The sequence below is a fragment of the Sus scrofa genome, chromosome 1 (genome assembly GCF_054392235.1).
Source record: "Sus scrofa isolate SSC_HxYL_T2T_F1_AM1 chromosome 1, Sscrofa_HxYL_maternal_Yorkshire_Landrace_v2.0, whole genome shotgun sequence".
In the NCBI taxonomy this organism is placed as follows: domain Eukaryota; kingdom Metazoa; phylum Chordata; class Mammalia; order Artiodactyla; family Suidae; genus Sus; species Sus scrofa.
This window is the reverse complement of record NC_139383.1, coordinates 225,407,517-225,431,913: the sequence shown is the minus strand read 5'-3', so window position 1 is coordinate 225,431,913 and position 24,397 is coordinate 225,407,517. Positions and strand designations below refer to the sequence as shown.

The window sequence follows — 24,397 nt, the reverse complement described above, 5'->3', positions numbered from 1 at the left end:
CTGAATGGGATGATGAAATTAGCCAAAAGCCTTATTTCCTGTAGTCTACCTGAGTGAATCTAAACTCTATGTTAAGCTTCCCAAAAGGGAAGGAGATGAGCCCCCAAGGCCATCTGGATTCGTCTCTCATCAATATCCCTCCCAAAGAAAGGGTAAATTTGCTGCATATGGCCTCTCTTCCATTTCTAAAGCAGTGCATCTGGTTATTCATTTTGCCTAGGGAAAGTGGCAAATTCTGTGGCCCTGTACTGATTCATGGGTGGTGGCTGATGGTTTGACTTGATAGTCAGAAGCTTGGAAAGAACGCAATTGAAAAACTGTGTCAAGAAGTCCAGAATTGGTATGTGGATTAAACTCTTCAAAATGGGCATGAAGTATAAAGATATTTGTGTCCTATGTGGTTGTTTACTAAAGAGCATCTCCAACAGATGTTAATCTTAATAACCAGGTGGATAAGGTGACTCATGCTGTGGATGTTGGTCAGTCTTTTTTCCCAGACATCCCCACTTTTGCCTAGTGGGTTCATGATGAAAGAAGCTATGGTGGCAGAAATGGGAGTTATTCATGGGCTCAGCAACATGGACTTTTACTCACAAACACCAGTTTGGCTTCAGCCTTTACTGAGTGCCCAACCTACCAACATTAGAGGCCAACCCCTGAGTCCACAATGTGTCACCACTCCCAAGGGACATCAGCCAAACACTTGGTGGAAAGGTTTATTACTTTGGACCACTTCCATCATGGAAGGAATAGCATTTTATTCTCAGTGAAATAGACACATTTTCTGAATATGAATCTGTATTTCCTGCCTTTGTTGATTCTGCCAAAGCCACCACCCATAGATTTCCAAAATGTCTTATTCAGTGTCATAGTTTTCCACACAGTTTTACTTTTTATCATGGAAATTATTCACCATCACATTCACTATTGTTGTTATGATCCTCATTATCCTGAAGAAGTTCATCTGGAAGGATGATAAACTATACTTTTGAAGACTGAGTTATGGCACCAAATGCGTAGCACTGCTTTTCAGGGCTAGTGTAAAATTCTTTAGGATGAATATATGCCCTAAATCACTGACCAATGGGAATGACTCTTTCCTTCTAATTCTCATGATCCACTGAAAAGACTTGTCCCCACAACTTTGGGCTCTGCTGATTTAGCATTCTTAATGAACAATAGAAGACTATTTTTATCAAAGGGCACATGAAGATTTGCTAAACTGGAAGTTGAGACCATTACTGATCATTTGAAATTCCTCATCCCAGTGAACCTACAGGCAGAGAAGAGAATAATTGTATTGGAGGGGGTGATTGATACTGACAGTCAGTGGGGAAACTGGGCTGCTCCAGCATGATGTGAGAAAGGGAGAGTATGTCTGGAAAGCAAGAGGTTCTCTGAATGCTACTTAGTGCTCCTCCATGTCTTATGTTAAAATCAATGGAATACTACAACAATCTGTTAGATGCAAGACTGCTAATGGCATGTACCTTTAAGGAACAAATGTCTGGGCCACATGCCATCAGGCAAGGGACTGTGACCAGCTAAGGTACTTGCAGAGGACAAAGAGAATACAGATGGGTAATGAAAGAAAGAAGTTATAATGCCAGTTATGATGGCCTGACAGGTTACAGAAATAAAGACCTCTAGTAGTCATTTTAAAAGTGATCTTGCTTTGATGTGTAAATACTCATTCTCCAGTATAATATGTATTCATAGTGTTTAATGTTTAGATATCAAAGGACTCAGAAGAGGAGTGATCATCCAAAGGTGGATATGGAGACAGTAAACTTAGTGCATCCTCTTTTGAGAAGGCCTATATTTACATTATTGTTTATATTAAGGATAGTTTCATCATGTGTGGCAAAACATCATTTTGCTATTGGCTCTATCTGGAAATTAAATGTGGTTAAAGTAGGCTTATATGGCCAACAAGTTGACAAGATATGGACTTATTTGGATTGGTTAATCTGGTCAATGAATTTCCAAGAATCTCCTTTCCTGAATGATTACAGGTTATAGTTAGCCAAAGCAGGAGTTTGTGCAAGATTTGGAGGGTGAACAAACATGCATGGAGATGCCCAGCTTGTCTTCATTCTCTCTTGCTCTGCATCCAACTCTTCTTTCCAACTGCTAAGCCTGTTAGCCAAACATCACCAGATGCTTGGCTGTGGACCTACAGAAATAATAGCTACATAAAGATCACAGCTCTTAAAAACTTCTGCTACTAGTCATACTTAGCTTCTCATATTTCCTGTAGTGTCCCATCTTGTCTACCTGCACTAGAACTTTGAGGGGTGGGGGTGTGCTGGTTAGTTACTTTCTCTAAATCAGCAGCGTCCCCTTCTAGACCTTTCCTTTCCCAGCAACTCCCATAATTGTATAAAGGTTTCATAAATTGCTTAAAACATAGCAAGCACAATGCTTCTGCCTCCCTGTCTGAACCCTAACTGGTACAGAGTCTACCAGAACATGTGACATTCCATCAATGTTAAGCAAGTTGGTGTATGTGTGTGTCTGTGTGTGTATTTATGATGGGGGTAGGTAAGTTGCTTGTAAATCCATATTATAAGTAAATGCTATTCTAATTTTCTCTGATATGCAATTAACATGGGTTGAATTGAGAATTTATAACTCTAGATGTTGAGAGAGGGAGTTTGGAATAATTCCTGGACCTATGTTGGTACTGGGGGAGGGTAGATAAATATTGTTTGCGCAAACATTTTCCCATATCAAGCATCCAAGTTACTCTTGACTTTTAGGATTTTGTTAACTCTAGAATATAGAAGTCAGAGATTCATGACATAAAATCAGAAAGGTATTGGATATTTGAATGATGGATTAGACAAAGTAATAGCAACAATAATCAAAGTAACCAAAAATCAGAAGACATTAGAAACAAAATTCCTAGTCTTAGGATGTGTATTTTTTCTGCCACAGGCCAAAATGAATTTTAAAACATTTTTATTGAAACTACAGATGAGGATACTCATAAAGTTCTGGTGAGCAAGATATAAGATATTAATAATATATTAATTTAGGATATATAGATTCTTATGTATATTATGTCTAATTAGTAGGATTTTTTTCATCATTTTATTTCAGAAAATAAAAATATTTATAAGGGCTGTCACAAACAGATACAAAATATCCATCCTCCTGCACAAATCTTTCCCCACAGGATTTTTAAGTTCCAACAACAATGGTAATAACTTTAGAATTTTCTTAAATTCTACCCAGCCTTGGTTTCACCACACATTTTTTTTCTTTAAGGACAAAAATTCCCTCCCCTTTGACTTGTCCTGCTAAAAGTGACAGACTCTACCATGAGTGCTTTGTGTGGGTTATCTCTAAACTTCAAAACTAATGAGGAATCTAGGGATTACATTTCCTGTTTTAGAGATGAAGGAGGTGAAGATCAGAGAGATTATCTAAATGATGTATTCAGGGTCACACAATGAAGTCATATTTAACTCAGATCTACATTCCTTCCAATGCACTACCTTCCCTCTATTTAATTTTTGTATCATTGCTTCCCTCAATCCAGGAACGATTGCACAGTTTTTATAGCCATTACCAAATTGCTCTCCAGAAATTACTCCAGTGGAATATATTCCTACCAGAGTAGGAAAGTTCCTATCTCTCCACATCTTCATCAGTACCAGATAGATTTTCCAAATTATTATTTTTTTTAGAATGAGGATGTGATTATAAAGATTTTTATTAGGGTAAAATGTGGGAATAAGATGATATCTCAGATATTCAATATGATAAATGTCAAACATCTGTGTTTGAACTTATAATTATTATAAATAAACACCATGGACTTTTACACAACTGACTGTTCTGGAGCTGGCTTCTAGGTACCAGACTGAGCTGCAAAGTACTGTTTAACTGAGGCTCTCAGTAAACAGCAGGACCTCGGCCTTGTCACTGAGAAGGCTTAGCAATTTACCATTTTTTTGTTTGTTTGTTCGTTTTTGTTTGTTTTTTTGTTTTTTTGCCTTTTCTAGGGCCGCTCCCACAGCATATGGAGATTCCCAGGCTAGGGGTCAAATCAGAGCTGTAGCCGCTGGCCTACGCCAGAGCCATAGCAATGTGGGATCTGAGCCGTGTCTGCAACCTACACCACAGCTCACAGCAACAATGGATCCTTAACCACTGAGCAAGGACAGGGATTGAACCCGCAACCTCATGGTTTCTAGTCAGATTCGTTAACCACTGCGCCACGACGGGAACTCCAATTTACCATTTTTTATAGCTTAAGAAATGGTCTTTGTCACAAAGAACAGTAGGCAATTGGCCCTGCGCTGTCATTCCTATTGACTCAGAAATAGATACTCACTTCTGAAGAACTGTGTCCATGGTGAGTATGGAATTCATACTAAGCTCCAAGCACGAGGAGGTTCTAACTGCTTTCAGGAGCTGATCATCTATATAATCTGGCCCTAAAATGTTCTAATTTAAAGACCACAGTTCTCTCCACCTTCTTTATTCCAGCATGGCTAGTAAATGCAAAGAAAGCTTGTAAGACCTTGGGTCCAGGTAGTTTATTGGTAAGTCATCCTTGGAGGTCTAAGAGAAAGAGTGAGGATAGTGACACAGGGAAGGGAGAGAAGATAATAAAGAATGCATTGGTTATTGGGGCTATTGCTATGGCAACTGAAACTCAGTCCTACTGGGGAGATTCTGAGAAATCATGTTGAATATGGTTCAGAATGAGGGCTTGAGAAACTAAGGTTTATTCACCATTTATTGGTTCAAGTTGCCTTTGGAGACATTGGATCCTTGATACTGCCAACATACCCTAAACTCTTGTGGTGCTGCAGAAAACCTTATGAGGCCAGAAGTAGAAGGATGCATGCATCAGGGGTATATCACCATCAATGCCAGATGGTACCTACAACCCACCTTCTCAGAGGTGGGTTGAAGGAATAGGGGTGGGGTCTCAACAGTATCTACTCTAAGACCCTGAGGAGAAATTTCATGAATTTCCCATTGTTATCTCCAGCTAGACCAATAATCCTGTCTTTGATGTGGATACAGATTTTTACAGAGAGAGAGCTAGAAACTGTGCTTCAAAGAAAGAGAGGAAAGGTATAGTTGGAGTGTGAGATAAGGAGAAGAAAACAGAGATTATCCATAGGGTACAGTTCTCATAATGCATGTATATTATTTGTAGCCATAATTGTGGTTTACAGGGCCTATGTGTTTGATGGAAAAATATAAACCTATTAAATGCAAGGGAAAACTGCAGCCTGTGCTTGGAAGTCAAAAGAGGTACAGTCACATCGTTGTTCAGGAAAGTTAATCTCTGTTTCCTCATCAGACTGTGTGAAAGTTGAATTAAATGGCCCTATGTTTTGCTGAATCCTAGAAAAGCCCTCCAGAGGAAGGAGTTTCTCCAATGGCTTTCAACTCCAACTGCTCACTGAAATTGCCTAGAGGACTTTAAAAAATACCAAAGGCTGGGCTCTGCCCACCGAGGTTTTGGTTTAATTGGACTGGGTGCAGCCCAGGTACTGGAACTTTTAGAAGTTTCCCAGGGAACTCTCATGGGCAGTCAAGGTGAGAATTTCTGCCCTAGCAATGCTTTAAGAATTATTACTTCCTTTATTTTTCTGGTGTGAGAGTAACAAAGTTCCCACCTCTCAGGTGGGAGTTTGGAGGTGGTGGGTGAAATAGCCTATAAGCCATCAAACCTTGGGGACAACACATGCCAAGAAAGAAAGATGAGATTACAATGATGTGACCGTGTTTGTCAGGAGCTTCCCACATACATGTTGTTCTAGAAAGGAAAGGAATAACTGGATCTGGTGATGGAAAAGAGAAGCATGTACTTTGAGCCATTCTCAGTTACAATTATTTAATACTTTTCTGTTGAAGCGTCCAGGAGATGTATATAAGCTGTTATTCTCAAGCGGAATAAAGAATTCACTGTTCTCCATGGAACTTAAAAGCCATACACATGACCCAGCACTTAAGCATTACTGTGACAAGGTCTCTGCTCATTGAATTTGCAATTCATTTGCAATTGAATTTGCAATGCATAGTATGAAGTATGCATGCCTAAAATTCATGTAATAATAAACATTATTGAGCACCTACTATGTACAAAGTCCTGTATCAATGCAGGAAGAATGACAAAGATAAATTAGATGTGGATTCTTTCCTCAGGGACCTTTTGGTTCCTTAAAATCTCTCATTCATCCATTTATTTATTTAGCAAATATTTATTGGGCACCTATAATGTCCCAGTCATTATTCTAGGTTTTGGGGTTATAATAATGAATAAAACTGAGTGCTCTCTGCTCTTATTAAACATACATCCTACTAGGAAAAACAATTATTTTAACTGATAAACATATGGAATATGAGGTAGCAATAAGTACACTGCAGAAAAATAAAACGGTAAAAGGAGATAAAATAATGGGGTGATAAGTTTGATTGTGTGAATAGGGAGTGCTTTCTAGAGAGGAAGGCATTGAGTGGAAAGTGGAGTAAATGGAGAGAGAAGCCTTGTGAATACCTAGGAGGGCAAGTATGATGGTGGCTTGGATGAGGGTAGAGCAGTAGAGGTGGTGAGCAGTGGCCCATTTCTGAAGTGTTTCAGGAAATAATCCACCCAGAGAGAAACTGACCCCTGGTGTGCATCCTAAAGTCAGTCACAGATCAAACTTACTCCCTGAGTGCTTCCCTGTGCTCAGCAACATGTAAAAGGAGGTGTTCTTTCAAGAAAGAAAGAGGTCACATTGAGAATGGATAAGCAATGAGATCCTATGTAGAGCACAGGGAACTACATCCAGTCTCCTGGATAGATGATGATGGAAGATAATATTAAAAATTATATGTATATATATGTGTGTGTGTGTGTATGACTGAGTCACTTTGCTGTACAGCAGAAATTGGCACAACATTGTAAATCAACTATACTTTAATTTTTTTTTAAAAAAAGAAGAAGAATAAAGAAAAAAGAGGTACAGATCCTGCCCTGCTGGATGTTTTCACCAGGCTTCAAAACCTCCCTCAGCTTCTTCAACCTGGAAGTAAGCCACTTAAAACTGATTGGTCCTCATTCCTCCCTATACCCACCTCAGTGGCTAAGAAACAACTAATCTCAACCACAAATATCGATCATGCAACTACTCTGCATCATGCATTGTGTTAAACATTTGGAAAAATATAATAGGTAATTAAATATGATTCTTTTCTTCAGGAGTTTATAATACCAAGGGAGGACTAGTTTCTCATGGTTTTCTCTTTTTCCACAGAGTCCACTAATAAAATTCAAGGCCACCCCTTTCGTTAAGGAATTTTATTTCTTAAGGGGCAGAATTTTTCTTTGTGAAGAAGCTCAGGTGAAGAGGGCTTTATTCCAACAGTTACCAGTGGTACCCAATTGTACCAGGCATTACTAGTCCTTGGAGGAATGGTAAAGCTTCACAGAATCTCTGCTTCTTGTTTTACTGTGTGATTTTTTAACTCTTGTCCTTCTCTGCACATCTGTTTACTGCTTTCTCTGTGGCCTGGATTTTCCCCTTTTCTTGTGCTTTCCCATGGCGCTTTTAGGGTCAATTAGAAGTGGTTCCTTTGAGTACAGGACTTTTCAGCTTATAGCTCCTTAATCTCTGTATCTCTATTCCAAATTCCCATAAGAGAGAATATTACTGATCAGGCCCAATAGGTGTAATGTGGTTTGGGTTACTTGATATTCAGATTCCCCATTCTGATGTATGAGTAGATCAGAGAATGTGAGCAGAAGTGAAATGGAAATTATCTCTGATACCACCTTACTTTGTTGATTATCTTTAACAAATCACAGATAGCCTTCTTGTATCTCTTTATTTAGGGCCCAGTGTTCAGGACATTCTTTCATAGATCAATATATGCCTATCCAGCCTCACCATCCCTTCATATACATGGTGGTTCCCTGCTTCAGTGGTGGCTCCATTACCGACCTACCTGAAGGTTCATATTAAATAGGCAGGCTCCCTTATGATGTAGTATTGAAAAACAGTCCTCGATAAAATTGAGGTTACCCCTGTGTATGCAGCAAAATAACTGTTGCAAAGATGATGATGATGATGGCAATGTAGGGCGGTGACAGACCAAGGCCAATACTCAGGTTAGCCAGGTCCACAGCTCTCTCTCACCAGAAGAAGTGTCTATGCTCTTGATTGGTGAGCATTTCAAAAATGATGGCCCATTGAGGGCAAAACTAAATGACTCAGTCCATGTTAATTAGTATATATTATCCATCCATGGATTCCAAGAGATCATTTTGCCCTCTAGCCTACCCATCCATATAAGTCTGTGTGTGTGTGTGTGTGTGTGAGAGAGAGAGAGAGAGAGAATATTGCTGATGTTAACAACTGCTGAGGGAGTATAGGCAGTGTGCTGAGAGGGATTCAGATGAGGCTGGCTTAGCTGGCAGTGTGCCACCAGGGGGATTCTATTGAAGTCGGAGCCCTACTGTATGTCATCTTGGGATCAGACTTCCTATTGCTGAAAATCACAGTGCCTCTGATCTCAGCACCATCAGATAAGCTGCCAGAAAATAACATCTTAGATATTCATTTAGCAGGAGAAAAGGGTGTTGATAGAAGTGTCTTTCTTTGAAAATTCCTACAAGAAGGCAGAACCGATACAACTTGAACTGAAGTACCAGAGAGACAGGAGCTAGAAGTATGGCAGAGACAAAGAATGCTGGGATCTTTGAAATGTGTTCCCTTTTAAGAGCATTAGACAAACACATGGCAGAGACTGCATACCCCCTAATTATTTTCTGGCCTCTATGCTGAAAAACAAGCACCATATGAAAAGTGAGGCATCTTTGGCATGAGAAAAAGAAAAAGAATGATTATAAGAAAGCACAGAAATGTTCTTGAAATTATCCTGGCTTCCACTTGCCTTAAGCACTGGGATGATGCTATTTTCTGGGATATATCCTGAATGATGTGCAGGGTTGACCTTTAGAAGCTCTGAGGAAAGGAATCATGCTAGCATTCTACCCATAGGTCTCAACCCTTGTGGTTTCTCTCTACACTCCACCCAGCCAGCATGCCAGGCCTGGTCCTGTCATCTCCTATAAGAATCAGTGAAAAAGCTGCAAGCATCTTCTTTTCTCCATTTACACTGCATGCTACTCTAATGTTATCTCTTTCCACCAAGCATATTTATCACATTGTGCCCCTGCTCAGGAAGAAGCAGAAATCTCCCTATTACCTACTGAATGGAATCTGAACTCTATGACCTCATATACAAGACTCTCCTCCACAAAACATTTTTCACTATGTCCACATGTCCAACCTCATCTTCCCTTCATACTCACGTTGGTCTCCCTGCTTCATGCATACATACCTACACACACACACACACATATAACTATTTCATGGATTTAAAGGCTCATTTCAAGATAGTGACTTACCCAAATTGTCCTAGATATTCTGTACATTCTCAGAAGGCATTAAAAAAATAGCTTAACATTTTCTGAAAAGGAGTAAAATTAGAGAAGTTGCACAAATGGATTTCAAAACTTACTATAGAGCTACAGTAAACACAATATTGTGGTACTGGTAAGAATTCATATAGATCAATGAATAGTATAGAGTTGAAAAATAGATGCACACTTAGATGACCAATTGATTTTCAAATGGCCAAGGTAATGTAGACATTTGTGTAATTAGGCATATTAACTAGGGTAGGTTAGATTGTAGGAACAAGTAATTGCTAAGTAAAGTGGCTTAAATGGCAAGAAAACTCTTTTTTGTCCAGGGAAATACATTTAGTAGGGCATCTCTCCTCCATGAAGAAATTAAGCGGCCCAGGCATATGGTGGCACTGATGTGTTTTTAGTTACGTGGTTTTTAAGACCATCCTGAGCATCCCTGTGGACATCTTGTGGCATATAACTAAGACATGGATGTAAAGAGGTGGTGTATATGCAAGGCTTTTAAGAGGCCAGTTGTAGATGTTTTTACAGGTCAGGCCTAGACCTCAGGTACATGGGTCATACTCAGCCCCAGTGGAGGCTGGGATATATAGTATAGCCATATGCCCAGGATGAATCGAAAGTACATTTTTTTTTAGGAGATAATGATCTCTGTCACAGTATAGAGGGTATGTAATTTAAGTAAATGGACTGATATAAATGGAAACGAGATGTAAATGACAAATAAAAAACTATGTCAACAAATGCAGGGTTCCTGTTGTGGCTCAGTGGTAACCAGATGAAGCTTGGATCTAGCTATGCTGTGGCTGTGGCATAGGCCAGCAGCTTCAGCTCCAATTCGACCCCCAGGCTGGGAACTTCCATATGCCGGGGGTGTGGCCCTAAAAAACAAACAAACAAACAAATGCAAAAGTTGTCACTGGACACGTGCCAATATAATTCTAGTAGCACTGCTACCAGGGAAGATAACCTCATGAAGATAAGAATGATGGAATACAAAATTAACCATTGAATCTATAGGTAATGTCATACTGTTTTGCTTTTCTTTTTAGATGCCAAATATAAGGAATGTATGTCATGCAGAGCAGACATGAGTAGTGTAAATGATTATCAAGATGTGGTCATTGGTGCCTTCATAAGAATTGTCAGACAGAGGGTTATGCAGCCATCAGGTATATAATTGATTCCTGAATAGAAGCTGTCATAGATTACTTATTTGTTGAGGGCCTTATATTACCATTTTCCTGCATATTTGAATGCAGCAAGCTCTATTTCTAAGCTATGGTAGTCCTTCAGTTAGTGCTTGTGAATGAATGAATCAAACAAGGATTTGCTACTAGTATTCTGGTTTTTACCCACATTAGCAAACTGGAAAATTATTTCTATATGAGAATTTAGTTTCTGTTTTACTACTTTTGATTGTTAGAGGATAAAACAAAGTTATGAAAAACTCTAAAATACCATGAAAGAAATACAAAGGCAAAATAAATCTTAGAGACCTTGTAATATCAGTGATGTCGTGTATCTTCTGAGTATGTGTGTAATGGCCAAACGAGAAAGTCCGGATAGCCACCAGGTTATATTAAGGAAAATGTAAGAGCATAAATTCTTGTTGTTGCAAAACTGTATCATCAACTTTGAAATGAAAAATACTTTTAAAAAAACCAACGACCGCAGAATATCTCCTAATGCCTGGCTGATATTCAAATCTTAAGTAAAATACCTCGGAGAAATATTAGACTGAAGAAACCTAAGGAAACACTGTCTGAGTTGGCTCAGTTTTATAAATGGCATAAATGGTTGAGATAAAGCAAGCATTTTCCTAAAATATTCATAAGCCAATGATGTAAAGAAAATAATACGGGAGTGTGCTATGACCCAAATATGGGAAGTTCAAGAAAAAATTGTTATTTATCCAGTGTTCCCTGTGTAACAGGACATGTCCTCACTGCCTTCCTACGCATTTTCATATAGAAACCTCAAAACCCATACGCATTAGATATTACCTCCAATCGAAAAATGAAAACATTAAGGCTCAGACAGGGTTTAATAATTTGATTGCTGGATTCTATTTAGGATTTGCCTGATTCCAAATTCCAGTTTCTTTCATCAAAATCTCAATGTGGTAAAAACACTAAGTTATTTGTCTCTACTTTGCCATGGAGAAAACATTAGGGAAAGCCTTTCCTTACTGTTAGGGTAGATCCAACTTAAACTGAATGCTTCCCCATTCTGCCCCTCCCTCCCTTCCTCCCTCCTTTTCTCTCTTTCTTTCCTTCTTTCCTTCCTTCCTTCCTTTCTTTTCTTTCTTTCTTTCTTTCTTTCTTTCTTTCTTTCTTTCTTTCTTTCTTTCTTTCTTTCTTTCTCTCTTTCTTTCATCTTTATTTTTTTTTCCCACTGTACAGCAAGGGGATCAAGTTATCTTTACATGTATACATTACATTTACATTTTTTCCCCACCCTTTGTTCTGTTGCAACATGAGTATCTAGACAAAGTTCTCAATGCTATTCAGCAGGATCTCCTTGTAAATCTATTCTAAGTTGTGTCTAATAAGCCCAAGCTCCCGATCCCTCCCACTCCCTCCCCCTCCCATCAGGCAGCCACAAGTCTCTTCTCCAAGTCCATGATTTTCTTTCCTGAGGAGATGTTCATTTGTGCTGGATATTAGATTCCAGTTATAAGTGATATCATATGGTATTTGTCTTTGTCTTTCTGGCTCATTTCACTCAGTATGAGATTCTCTAGCTCCATCCATGTTGCTGCAAATGGCATGATGTCATTCTTTTTTATGGCTGAGTAGTATTCCATTGTGTATATATACCACCTCTTCCCAATCCAATCCTCTGTCGATGGACATTTGGGTTGTTTCCATGTCCTGGCTATTGTGAAGAGGGCTGCAATGAACATGCGGGTGCATGTGTCTCTTTTAAGTAGAGTTTTGTCCAGATGTATATGCCCAAGAGTGGGATTGCGGGGTCATATGGAAGTTCTATGTATAGATTTCTAAGGTATCTCCAGACTGTTCTCCATAGTGGCTGTACCAGTTTACATTCCCACCAACAGTGCAGGAGGGTTCCCTTTTCTTGACACCCCCTCCAGCACTTGTTATTTGTGGATTTATGAATGGTGGCCATTCTGACTGGTGTGAGGTGGTATCTCATGGTAGTTTTGATTTGCATTTCTCTTATAATCAGGGATGTTGAACATTTTTTCATGTGTTTGCTGGCCATCTGTACATCTACCTTGGAGAACAGTCTATTCAGGTCTTTTGCCCATTTTTCCATTGATTGGTTGGATTTTTTGCTGTTGGGTTGTATAAGTTGTTTATATATTCTAGAGATTAAGCCCTTGTCAGTTGCATCATTTGAAACTATTTTCTCCCATTCTGTAAGTTGTCTTTTTGTTTTCTTTTTGGTTTCCTTTGCTGTGCAAAAGCTTTTCAGTTTGATGAGGTCCCATGGGTTTATTTTTGCTCTAATTTCTATTGCTTTGGGAGACTGACCTGAGAAAATATTCATGATGTTGGTGTCAGAGAGTGTTTTGCCTATGTTTTCCTCTAGGAGTTTGATGGTATCTTGCCTTACATTTAAGTCTTTCAGCCATTTGGAGTTTATTTTTGTGCATGGTGTGAGGGTGTGTTCTAGTTTCATTGCTTTGCATACAGCTGTCCAGGTTTCCCAGCAATGCTTGCTGAATAGACTTTCTTTTTCCCATTTTATGTTCTTGCCTCCCTTGTCAAAGATTAATTGACCCTAGGTGTCAGGGTTTATTTCCGGATTCTCTATTCTGTTCCATTGGTCCATCTGTCTGTTTTGATACCAGTACCACATTGTTTTGATGACTGTGGCTTTGTAATATTGCTTGAAGTCTGGGAGAGTGATGCCTCCTGCTTGGTTTTTGTTTCTCAGGATTGCTTTGGCGATTCTGGGTCTTTTGTTGTTCCATATAAATGTTTGGATTGTTTGTTCTAGTTCTGTGAAAAATGTCCTGAGTAATTGGATAGGGATTGCATTGAATCTGTAGATTGCTTTGGGTAGTATGGCCATTTTTACAATATTGATTTTCCCAATCCAGGAACATGGAATATCTTTCCATTTCTTTACATCTTCTTTGATTTCTTTGATTAAAGTTTTATAGTTCTCGTCATATAGGTCCTTTACCTCCTTGGTCAGGTGTATTCCGAGGTATTTGATTTTGTGAGGTACAATTTAAAAAGGTATCGTGTTTTTGTATTCCTTTTCTAATATTTCATTGCTGGTATACAGAAATGCAACTGACTTCAGATGTTAATCTTATATCCTGCTACTTTGCTGAATTTATTAATCAATTCAAGTAGTTTTGGGGTTGAGTCCTTAGGGTTTTCTATGTATAGTATCATGTCATCTGCATACAGTGACAGTTTGATCTCTTCTCTTCCTATATGGATGCCTTTTATTTCTTTTGTTTGTCTAATTTCTGTGCTAGGACTTCCAAAACTATGTTGAAGAGCAGTGGTGAGAGTGGGCATCCCTGTCTTGTTCCAGATTTGAGTGAGAAGGCTTTCAGTTTTTCCCCATTGAGGATTATATTTGCGGTGGTTTATCATAAATGGAATGTTCCCTCTATACCCACTTTGGCGAGGGTCTTGATCATGAATGGATGTTGGACTTTGTCAAATGCTTTTTCTGCATCTGTTGAGATGATCATATGGTTTTTGACTTTTTTTTTTGTTAATGTATTGTATGACGTTGATTGATTTGCGTATGTTGAACCATCCTTGTGAACCTGGGATGAACCCAACTTGGTTATGGTGTATAATTTTTTTGATATGTTGTTGGATTCGGTTGGCTAAGATTTTGTTGAGAATTTTTACATCTATATTCATCAATGATATTGGCCAATAGTTTTCTTTTTTGGTGGTATCTCTGTCTGGTTTTGGAATGAGGGTGATGGTGGCATCATAGAATATCTTTGGGAGTATTCCTTCTTCTTCAACCTTTTGAAAGAGTTTAAGGAGGATGGGCACCAATTCCTCTTTATATGTTTGATAGAATTCACCTGTGAAGCCATCTGGTCCTGGACTTTTATTTGTAGGGAGTGATTTTATGACCTTTTCAATTTCATTTCTAGTGATCGGTCTGTTCAGTTGATCTGTTTCTTCTTGATTCAGTTTTGGCAGGCTGTAAGATTCTAGAAAATTGTCCATTTCTTCCAGATTGTCAAACTTGTTGCCGTATAGTTGTTCATAGTATTCTCTTATGGTTTTTTGTATTTCTGCAGTATCTGTTGTGATTTCTCCTTTTTCACTTCTAATTTTGGTTATTTGGGTTCTTTCCTCTTTTTAGTGAGTCTGGCCAGGGGTTTGTCAATTTTGTTTACCTTTTCAAAGAACCAGCTCTTGGTTTTATTAATTTTCTCTATTGTTTTTTGAGTCTCTATTTTATTGATTTCTTCTTTGATTTTTATAATTTCCTTCCTTCTGCTGACTTTAGGTCTTTTTTGTTCTTCTTTTTCTAATTCGTTTAGGTGGAGGGTTAAGTTGTCAATTTGGGGTCTTTCTTCTTTTTTGAGAAAGGCCTGTATTGCTATAAATTTCCCTCTGAGCACTGCTTTCGCAGCATCCCATAGATTTTGAGAGGTGGTGTCTTCATTATCATTTGTTTCAAGGTATTTTTTAATTTCCTTCTTGATTTCCTCATTGACCCGTTGGTTTTTTGGTAGCATGTTGTTTAGTCTCCATGTAGTAGGTTTTTTCTCTTTCCTTTTCCCATGGTTGATTTCTAATTTCATGGCATTGTGATCAGAGAAGATACTTGAGATAATTTCTATGCTCCTAAATTTATTGAGGTTAGTTTTGTGTCCCAATATGTGGTCGATTCTTGAGAATGTTCCATGAGCATTTGAGAAGAATGTGTAGAATGATTTTTTTGGATGTAGTGTCCTGAAGATATCAATTAAGTCTAACTTTTCTATTGTTTCCTTTAGGATCTCTGTTGCTTTATTGGTTTTCTGTCTAGAGGATCTGTCCATTGATGTGAGGGGGGTATTAAGCTCTCCTACTATGATTGTATTCCCATCAATATCTCCCCTTATGTCTGTTAATATTTGTTATATGTATCTGGGTGCTCCTATATTTGGGGCATATATGTTGATGATAGTAACATCCTCTCCTTGGATGGATCCCTTAATCATTAAATAGTGTCCTTCTTTGTCTTTCTTTATGTCTTTTGTTTTAAAGTCTATTTTGTCTGATATGAGTGTTGCAACTCCTGCTTTACTGTCATGTCTATTGGTGTGAAATATTTTTCCCCACCCTTTCACTTTCAATCTATATGTATCCTTTGTCCTAAGGTGACTTTCTTGTAGGCAGCATATTGAAGGTTTTTGCCTTTTTATCCACTCAGTCACTCTGTGTCTTTTGATTGGGGCATTCAGTCCATTGACATTTAAGTTGATAATTGATAGATGATTATTTACTGCCATTTTGAACCTCGTGTTCCAGTTGATTCTATGGTTCTCCATTCTTCCTTTCTTTTTTTTTTTTTTTTTGTTTGGATGGTCTCCTGTTATTATCTGCTTGAGTGGTTTTTTTTTTTGTTTTTTTTTTTCATTTTTTGCGAATGCAGTATTTGGTTTTGGCTTGTGGTTGCCCTGTTTTTTTACGTATGCTAACCCCTTCCCATAAATGTGTGTTTTAGCCTGATGGTCCTGTAAGTACAAACACTTCATTACTATATTAAAATTAAGAAGAGACACATACAAACAAACAAAAAGGGTTATTTCCTTCCTAACATCCCTTGCCCACATTTTATGGTTTTGATGACTCTTTTTTATTTTTTTCTTTTTAATTTTATTTTGTTTGAAGAATGTTCATGATTAAATCTGTATGCTGGCTTATTTGAGTGACTGCTCTCTGATTGTGGTTTCCTCAGTTCTAGTTCTTCCTCTTTTTATTTTTTTTTCTTTTTTCTTCCCTTTCCTTCCTTTCTTTTTGGTTTAGAGAAGCCCTTTCAATATTTCCTTTAACCTGGGTTTTGTGTTGCTGTATTCTTTAAGTTTTTGTTTATTGGAAAAAATTTTTATTTCCCCTTCTATTTTAAATGATATTCTTGCTGGATAGAGTATTCTAGGTTGCATATTTTTTCCTTTGAGCACTTTAAATATCTCTTGCTGTTCCTCCTGGCCTGTAGTGTTTCTGTAGAGAAATCAGCTGATAATCTTATGGCGGTTCCCTTGTAGGTAACATTCTGTTTTTCTCTTGCTGCCTTTAGGATCCTCTCTTTATCACTAACTTTTGCCATTTTTATTATGATGTGTCTTGCTGTGGGTCTATTTGGGTTCAATTTGCTTGGGGCCCTCTGTGCTTCCTGTATCTTGAACCCAGTATCCTTTAGATTTGGGGAGTTTTCCAGTGATAATTTCTTCAAATATATTTTCCATTCCCTTATATTTTTCTACTCCTTCTGGAATTCCTATTATGCATAGATTGGCCCACTTTATATTATCCCATAGGTCTCTTATATTGCTTTCCTGTTTTTTGATTTGGTTTTCTGTCTGTTGACCAGATTGAGTGATTTCCATTATTCTATCTTCCATATCACTGATTCGTTCTTCTGCATTATTCATTCTGGTTTTTACTGTCCTTAATTCAGTTTGTATCTCTGCAAATGAATCTTCTGGTTTTTCTTGGCTCCTCCTTATATTTTCTAGTTCCTTTCTGAGGGTATCTGCATTACTGTTCATATCTTCTCTTAATTCCTTCAGTATTTTCAGTATTTCTCTTTTGAACTCCAGGTCTGTCTGACTGCAGAGATCTGTTTCATTGTAGACTGTTTTAGGTGAGTTCTCCTGTTGGTTTGACTGGGGGTGGTTTCTCAGCTTCTTCATCTTGCTTGTTGTTTTCTTTTTCCTGAGGGAGTTGTACTCTTCGTGACCGGGCAGTGTTTGCCTTGTCACTGCTGTGGAATATTTCCTGAGGGCTGGCATTATTGGTCAATCTTTTTTGAGACAGTGTGGCTTTTCTGGAGTGTTGATGGGGCTAACAGGGTCTCTTTGAAGCAAAGGAGGACTTCCTGAGGGCAGACAGGACTGGGAGGTCCACACCACAATGGTAGAAGATTTCACTTGGTCACACAGAGCTTGCTCTGGTGTTTTTAGGCTGTGGGGTTCTTGCAGAGGGTTGGCGGTGTAGGCCAGCTGTTCCTCAGGAATGCAGCACCCCCCGAGGGCTGGAGCAGCTATTTGGGTCACTGAGAACCTGAGAGGCTCTTCCCTAGGGCAGCCCAACTCAGAAGGACGGCCTGCGAATGTAGGCAGATCTTTTCACAGTCTGGCCAAGCTTGTTGCAGCTTTTCTGGGCTGCAGGGGGTCCTGCAGAGATCTGGCAGTCCTTTGCAGCTGTTCTGCAAGAGTGCAGCACCCCCTGAGGGCTTTGGAAGCTAGCTGGGCCGCTGCCAACCCAAGAGGCACCTCCCCAGGGCAGCCTGACTCAGAAAGACCGTCCGAGAATTAGGCAGATCTTTTCACGCCCTGGCTAGGCTTATTCTAGCTTTTCTGGGCTGCAGGCCTTTTCTCGGGTGCTGGTGGTGTTTAGTGCTGCTCTGCGGAAGTGTAGCCCCTCCAAAGGGCAAGCAGGCCTGTGCAGTTACAGCCCCTGCGGTGGTAGGCTTCAGGCAATTGTTGAGGCCAGCCCTCCTGGATGGCAGGCAGCCCCAGGTGTGGCGAGTGTGTACGGGGTTGTGGGGGTGGGGGAAGGGGATGCACTGGGTAGCACAGCTTTCTGCTAGCTATCAGGCCTGTAAGCTTGCTGTGGCATGGAAAGTATTCTATGGCGACCCACCCTTCTTCTCTCCCCTCCCCAGCACGGGCGCAGACCAGGCTCTTCTCCCAGGTTCCCTCTGATGTGGCTTTCCACTTCCCTGCCCCTAAAGTATTGTTCCCTTTCTCTGCGACAGCTTTGTTTTCTAATCTCCCAGGCAGTCTCTGCCCCATCATACTTGACAGACGGGTTTCTAGACCTCCCAAGCAGTCTCCGCTCTGCCCCGCCCCCCCAGCCCTTTCCTGGGGACTAACCTCCGGAGCTGAGGGCTCGGTGCCCAGCCCCCACCCAGGCGTCTCAATTTTTGGTGACTGTGCCATAGTTCAGATGGTCCGTTTGTTTCTCGATCTGCTTTTCAGTACTCCAACTTACTGCTACACTCTTTGCATCTGGAGATTCCTCTGGTTCGTTTGATCTTTCCCCCAGTAGGTGACTTTCCAGGGTGCAGGATCTCTTTCTCCTCCTCAGTTCCCTTTCAGGAGTGCCCATCCAGTTCGGATTCACCTTCTCTCACTCTCCTCTTTTCTCTTGTTTTACCTAGTAATGTCACAAACTTCTTGCTGTTATTGGAGTTTAGGTTCTTCTGCCAGCAACTGGTTGCTGTTTCTGTGAGTCATTTATCCTGTAGATGTGCTTTTTTTGTTGTGTTTGTGGGAGAGGGCAAGCGTATCCCCCTACTCTTCTGCCATCTTGTCTCCTCCCCTCTTTCTTTCATCTTTAAAAGTTTTATTGACATATAGTTGATTTACAATGTTGTGATTATTCTGTACAACAGTGTGATTCAGTTATACATGTACACACATCCATTCTTTTTTCAGAGTATTTTCCTATATAGATTATCACAGACTATTGAGTAGAGTTCATTGTGCTATATAAAAGGTTTGCATTGGCCAGTCATTCCACATAGCACAGTGTGTACATGACAATCCAAAACCCCTCCACTTGTCCCCTTTGATAACCATAAGTTTGTTTTCAATGTCTATGAATCTGTTTCTGTTCTGCAAATGAGTTAATTTGCATCATTTTAAAATTTTATTATTATTATTATTAGTCTTTATAAGGCTGCACCTGTGGCATATGGAAGTTCCCAGGAATAGGGGTTGAATCAGAGCTACTAGCCTAAACCACAGCCACAGCAATGCAGGATCCAAACCACGTCCGCAACCTACCCCACAGCTCATGGCAATGCCTGATCCTTAACCCACCTAGTGAGGCCAGGAATCAAATCCATATCCCTCATGGATACTAGTCAGGTTGGGTACTGCTGAGCCACAATGGGAACTGTTGCATCATTTTTTTAGATTCCACATATAAGTGATAGCATATGATACTTATCTTTTACTGTCTGAATAACTTCACTTAACATGATAATCTTTAGGTCCATCCATGCTGCTGCGAATGACATTATTCCATTTTTATGGCTAATATTCCATCGTGTATATATACCACATCTTCTTTATCCATTCCTCTGTCAATGAAAAATATATGAAAAGATACTTAACATAGCTAATTACTAGAGAAATGAAAATCAAAACTATTCTGAGGTACCACCTCATACCAGCCAAAGTAGACATCATCAAAAAGTCTACAAATAATAAATGCTGGAGAGGGTACAGAGAAAAGGGAACCTTCTTACACTGTTGGTGGGAATGTAAATTGGACAAATACTATGGAAAACAGTAAGAAGTTTCCTCAAAAAACTACAAAATAGGACTACAATATGATCCAGCAATCCCAGTCCTGCACCCCTATCCAGAGAGAACCATAACTTGAAAAGATACATGCACTGCCTTGTTCATTTCTGCACTATTTACAGTAGACAAGACATGGGAGCAACCTAAATGCCCATCCACAGAGGAATCGATAAAGATGTGTCCTAGCCTCACTTTAAACTTCCCTTTGTTAATTCCGGCTCCTTTTACACAAGCTTTACCTCCATAAAAATTGAAAGGAATTAGATATAATACATGCTATCCACTTTAGATGTGGCAGGGACTCTTCAGATGCCTAAGTCCCCACTCCTCCCTGTTATTCTGAACACTACAACTGAGTGCCCATGACCATGGGCACCATTGCTTTATTACCATTCTTGCACCATTGCCTTTCTCATACAAGAGTTAAAAGACATCTGGGATATTTATTGTTCCTATGTTTCTATCAAAAGTGAGAAATCAAACACAGACTGGGGAAGCCGTGTGCGTTCCACTCAGCTGGCCTTGTTCCTTTACGTTATGTGCCTGCCCAGAAGGCATCCGAATCTGTAATTCCTTCAACAGAAGTGTTCTGCGCACCTTTCAAGGTGACAACTAGCGCATCTGATGAACTTATTTCTATTAGTATAATGAGGTTTAGGACCTTCTCTATTCTATGTGTTTCAGCACTGTTACTTCTTTTTTCTCTCTATTTCCTGTTTGCTTTCTAAACCAGTAGTGTTCAACTACTAGATCAGATGAACTAATTGTATCACATCTGGAAAACTGGTTAAAAATATAGATTCCGTATGTCTTGCCTCAAGATCCTGAGTCAGTGGGTCCAAGACAGTGTTTGGGAATCTGTTTCTTAGCAAGCCTCCCAGGTAAATCTGATGGGCAGCTATGTTCAGTAACCTTAGGCAAAGAAGCAACTCTACAGGGAAGGACACTTTATGACAAGTATCAGGATGGTGGAGAACATGGGGGAGGCAAGGCATCATAGTACTTAAATGAGTTGCACTTATGCAGACTGCTAGGTATGTTGAAGGAGCCTTAATAATCTGTGCTATGTGATAAACACCATTGTCGATTATCCTATCTCCACACACCCTCTTATCCTAACTGCAGGCCAGTCAGGGCTCTGTTGCTACAAACTCTAAGAAAAAGTAGAGTCTAGTTGAGAGTATTGAGAAAGAAGAAAGCTTTAGAAGAAACACAGCTTTCCAAAACACCCACTTTATAGACATGGACTTAAGTCTTCAGAAGATTATGTTTTCTTTCTCTTTGCTCTAATAAACAGGCTACAAATATAGAGGCATTAGATAGTGGACAAACTCATATCATTGTGTTGTCTGAGGTTTTTACTTTTTATTTCCCATCTTCAATTGGAATTCATTTGGTGTTGAATTTTAGATGTGTAGGTTCATTGTATATGCACTCTAGATGTATTAACTGCTCAGTTTAACTAAAACTATAATTAAAGTATTTAAAATGCTTAGTGTTAATTATACACACTTAAGATTTTCACATTCCCCTGTTTAATGTATTACATATAACTATAAATATGGAACATACATTTAAGCTCTCACCACACAGCTGGACCTAGTGAAAGTAAAAAGTGTACTTGCTACCAGGGGAGAGGTTGGTTTGAGAAGGTGAAGCATGAAGTGTTAAGTTAGACCCTGTGTAAATGGTTGACTGATAGCTCACAAGCAGACCATCTGGATGAGTAAAGATTTTGAACACAATTTCATTTGGCTAGCTTGAGGAGGTTGTAGTTTTGGTTTACTCTTCTAAGGCCAGTGGTAACCAGGAGTTATCTTGGGGGATAAAAGTCACAATAGTCAAAAGGTATGGAGTCTTTAAGTCCTCACTTTAAGTATGCTCCATTTCATTTTTGTCCAAGATGTAGCCTCCTTTCTTCTTTGCTGGGGAAAGTCCACTGAATTGAGAAGAAAGAGAGCTATATTAGAGCTTAGCCAGACTCCCTCAAGAAGCATTCATTCAAAGCTCCCTTTCTTAGAGTTCCCGTCATGGCTCAGTGGTTAATGAATCCGACTAGGAACCATGAGGTTGTGGGTTCAATCCCTGGCCTTGCTCAGTGGGTTAAGTATCTGGTGTTGCCGTGAGCTGTGGCATAGGTTGCAGATGCTGCTCAGATCCCGCGTTGCTGTGGCATAGGCCAGTGGCTACAGCTCTGATTGGACCCCTACCTGGGAGCCTCCATATGCCACAGGAGTGGCCCAAGAAATGGCAAAAAGACAAAACAAACAAACAAAAAACAACTCCCTTTCTGGTCCAACATTGAGACTTTCCTTACTTATGCTGCATAATGTTATTGCTTTTATGTGTCATGAAATAAATAATATAATGTACAACAGAGTACATTTATCACACAAGAAAGACAAGTTGCAGGATCAGGAAATGAATTTCATTAGGCTAAAAAGCTTTCTCTATATTATGACTTTTACTACTGGTTTACAGAAACTCATCCACCTAAAATAAATGGAGAGTCAAAATTCACCTATGAAATGGCTCTACTTATTATATACTCCCCCTTCATTAATTCCCTGCCCTACTTTCTGATACATTTTGATGATATCAGTTGACTGTATAACAACATTTCTTAAATTGTCTTCACCTATAAACATGTAAATAATTCTTGATGAGTCTGGCTAAAGATTTATCAATTTTGTTGAAACCTTTGGTTTTATTGATCTTTTTTTATTGTTTTCCTTGTCTCTATTTCATTTATTTTTGCCCTGATTTTCATGATTTCTTTCCTTCTACTAATTTTGGGCTTTGTCTCATTCCTTCTGAAAGGTTAGTTTGTTTATTTGAGATATTTCTTGTTTCTTGAGATAAGATTGTGTTGCTATAAACTTCCTTCTCAGCATTGCTTTTGCTGTGTCCCATAGGTTTTGAATTGTCATATCTTCATTGCCATTTGTCTCTAAGTATCTTTTGATTTCCTCTTTCATTTCTTCAGTGATCCATTGGTTGTTTAGTATCACATTGTTTAGCTTCCAGGAGTTTGTGTTTTTGCTGTTTTTTTTTTTTCTTGTAGTTGATTTCTAGTTTCATAGCATTGTGAGTAGAGAGAATGCTTAAAATAATTTCAATTTTTAAAAACTTACCAAGGCTTGATCTGTAACCTAAGACATGATCTGTCTTAGAGAATGTTCAGTGTGCACTTGAGAAGAATGTATATTCTGCTGCTTTGAGATGGAAAGTTCTATAAATATCAGTAAAATCTGTCTAGCCTAGGGTATCATTTAAGACCTGTGTTTCCTTGTTGATATTCTGACTGGATGATCTGTCCATTGATGTAAGTGGGATGTTAAAGTCCCCCATTATTATTGTATTACTGTCAGTTTCTCCTTTTATGGTTGTTAGCAATTTTCCTTATATATTGTGGTGCCCCTATGCTGGATGCATCTGTATTTACAATTGTTATATCTCCTTGGATTGATCCTTTGATCATTATTTAGTGTCCTTCTTTGTCTCTTCTGACCTTTTTATTTTAAAGTCTATTTTGTCTGATATGTTAGTCCAGCTTTCCTTTGATTTCCATTTGCATGTAATACCTTCTTCTATCCACTCATTATCTAAGTGAGGTCAGAAAGAGAAAGACAAATATGAGATGATATCACTTACATGTAGAATCTAAAATATGGTGCAAATGAACTTAGCTACAAAACAGAAATAGACTCACAGACATGGAGAACAGACTTGTGGCTGCCAAGGGAGAGGTGGGAGGGAATGGGAAGGACTGGGAGTCTGGGGTTAGTAGATGCAAACTATTACATTTAGAATAAATGGACAACAGGGTCCTACTGTACATCACAGGAAACTATATCCAATTTATTGGGATAGAACATAATGGAAGATAGTATGAGAAGAATGTATATATATGTATGACTGGGTCACTATGCTGTGCAGTAGAAATTAGCACAACATTATAAATCAACTATAATTTTAAAAGATGAAAAAAAAAAGAAAATGATACAAAAGAACTTGTTTGAAGGGCAGATACAAACTTGCAGTTTTCAAAACTGAACTTACGGTTGCCATGGATGGAAGGAAGAATTGGGAGGGTAGTAATGAAACTTACACACTACTGTATAGAATGAATGATTAACGAGAACATACTGTATAGCATAGAAAAATCTACTCTAGGGTATGTAATAACCTTTATAAGAAAAAGGAACTAATATATTTGTATGTATGCCTGATTTTGCTGTACACCTGAAACTAATACAACATTGTAAGTCAACTATACTCCAATAAAATTAAATTTAAAAAATTAAAAAAATTAAAAAAGAATACTATTTTAATAGCTCCCAGAATGCACCTGCAACAGATGTTAAGGTGGAGTTCGATAGCTGCATAAGGCAACAAGGGCCTGAGAAATATAAGGAAAGTCATCCCAGGGTCAAATCCTGGCCAAAGATTAA

The 24,397-nt window shown here is 38.9% G+C and overlaps 1 long non-coding RNA gene across 2 annotated transcripts in view; it reads left to right on the top strand.

Annotated features, from left to right (window-relative positions):
- Positions 1–24,397, top strand: part of LOC110255532 (uncharacterized) — a 450,230-nt gene that overhangs the window by 327,179 nt on the left and 98,654 nt on the right. The window contains exons 5-8 of one of the 2 annotated variants that reach the window (XR_014822317.1): positions 5,378–5,568; positions 6,956–7,189; positions 7,272–7,432; positions 10,504–10,623. The exons of the other annotated variant lie outside the window; for it this stretch is intronic. This is a non-coding gene — a long non-coding RNA (uncharacterized LOC110255532). The remainder of the gene's footprint in view (positions 1–5,377; positions 5,569–6,955; positions 7,190–7,271; positions 7,433–10,503; positions 10,624–24,397) is intronic. 2 annotated transcript variants of the gene reach the window in all.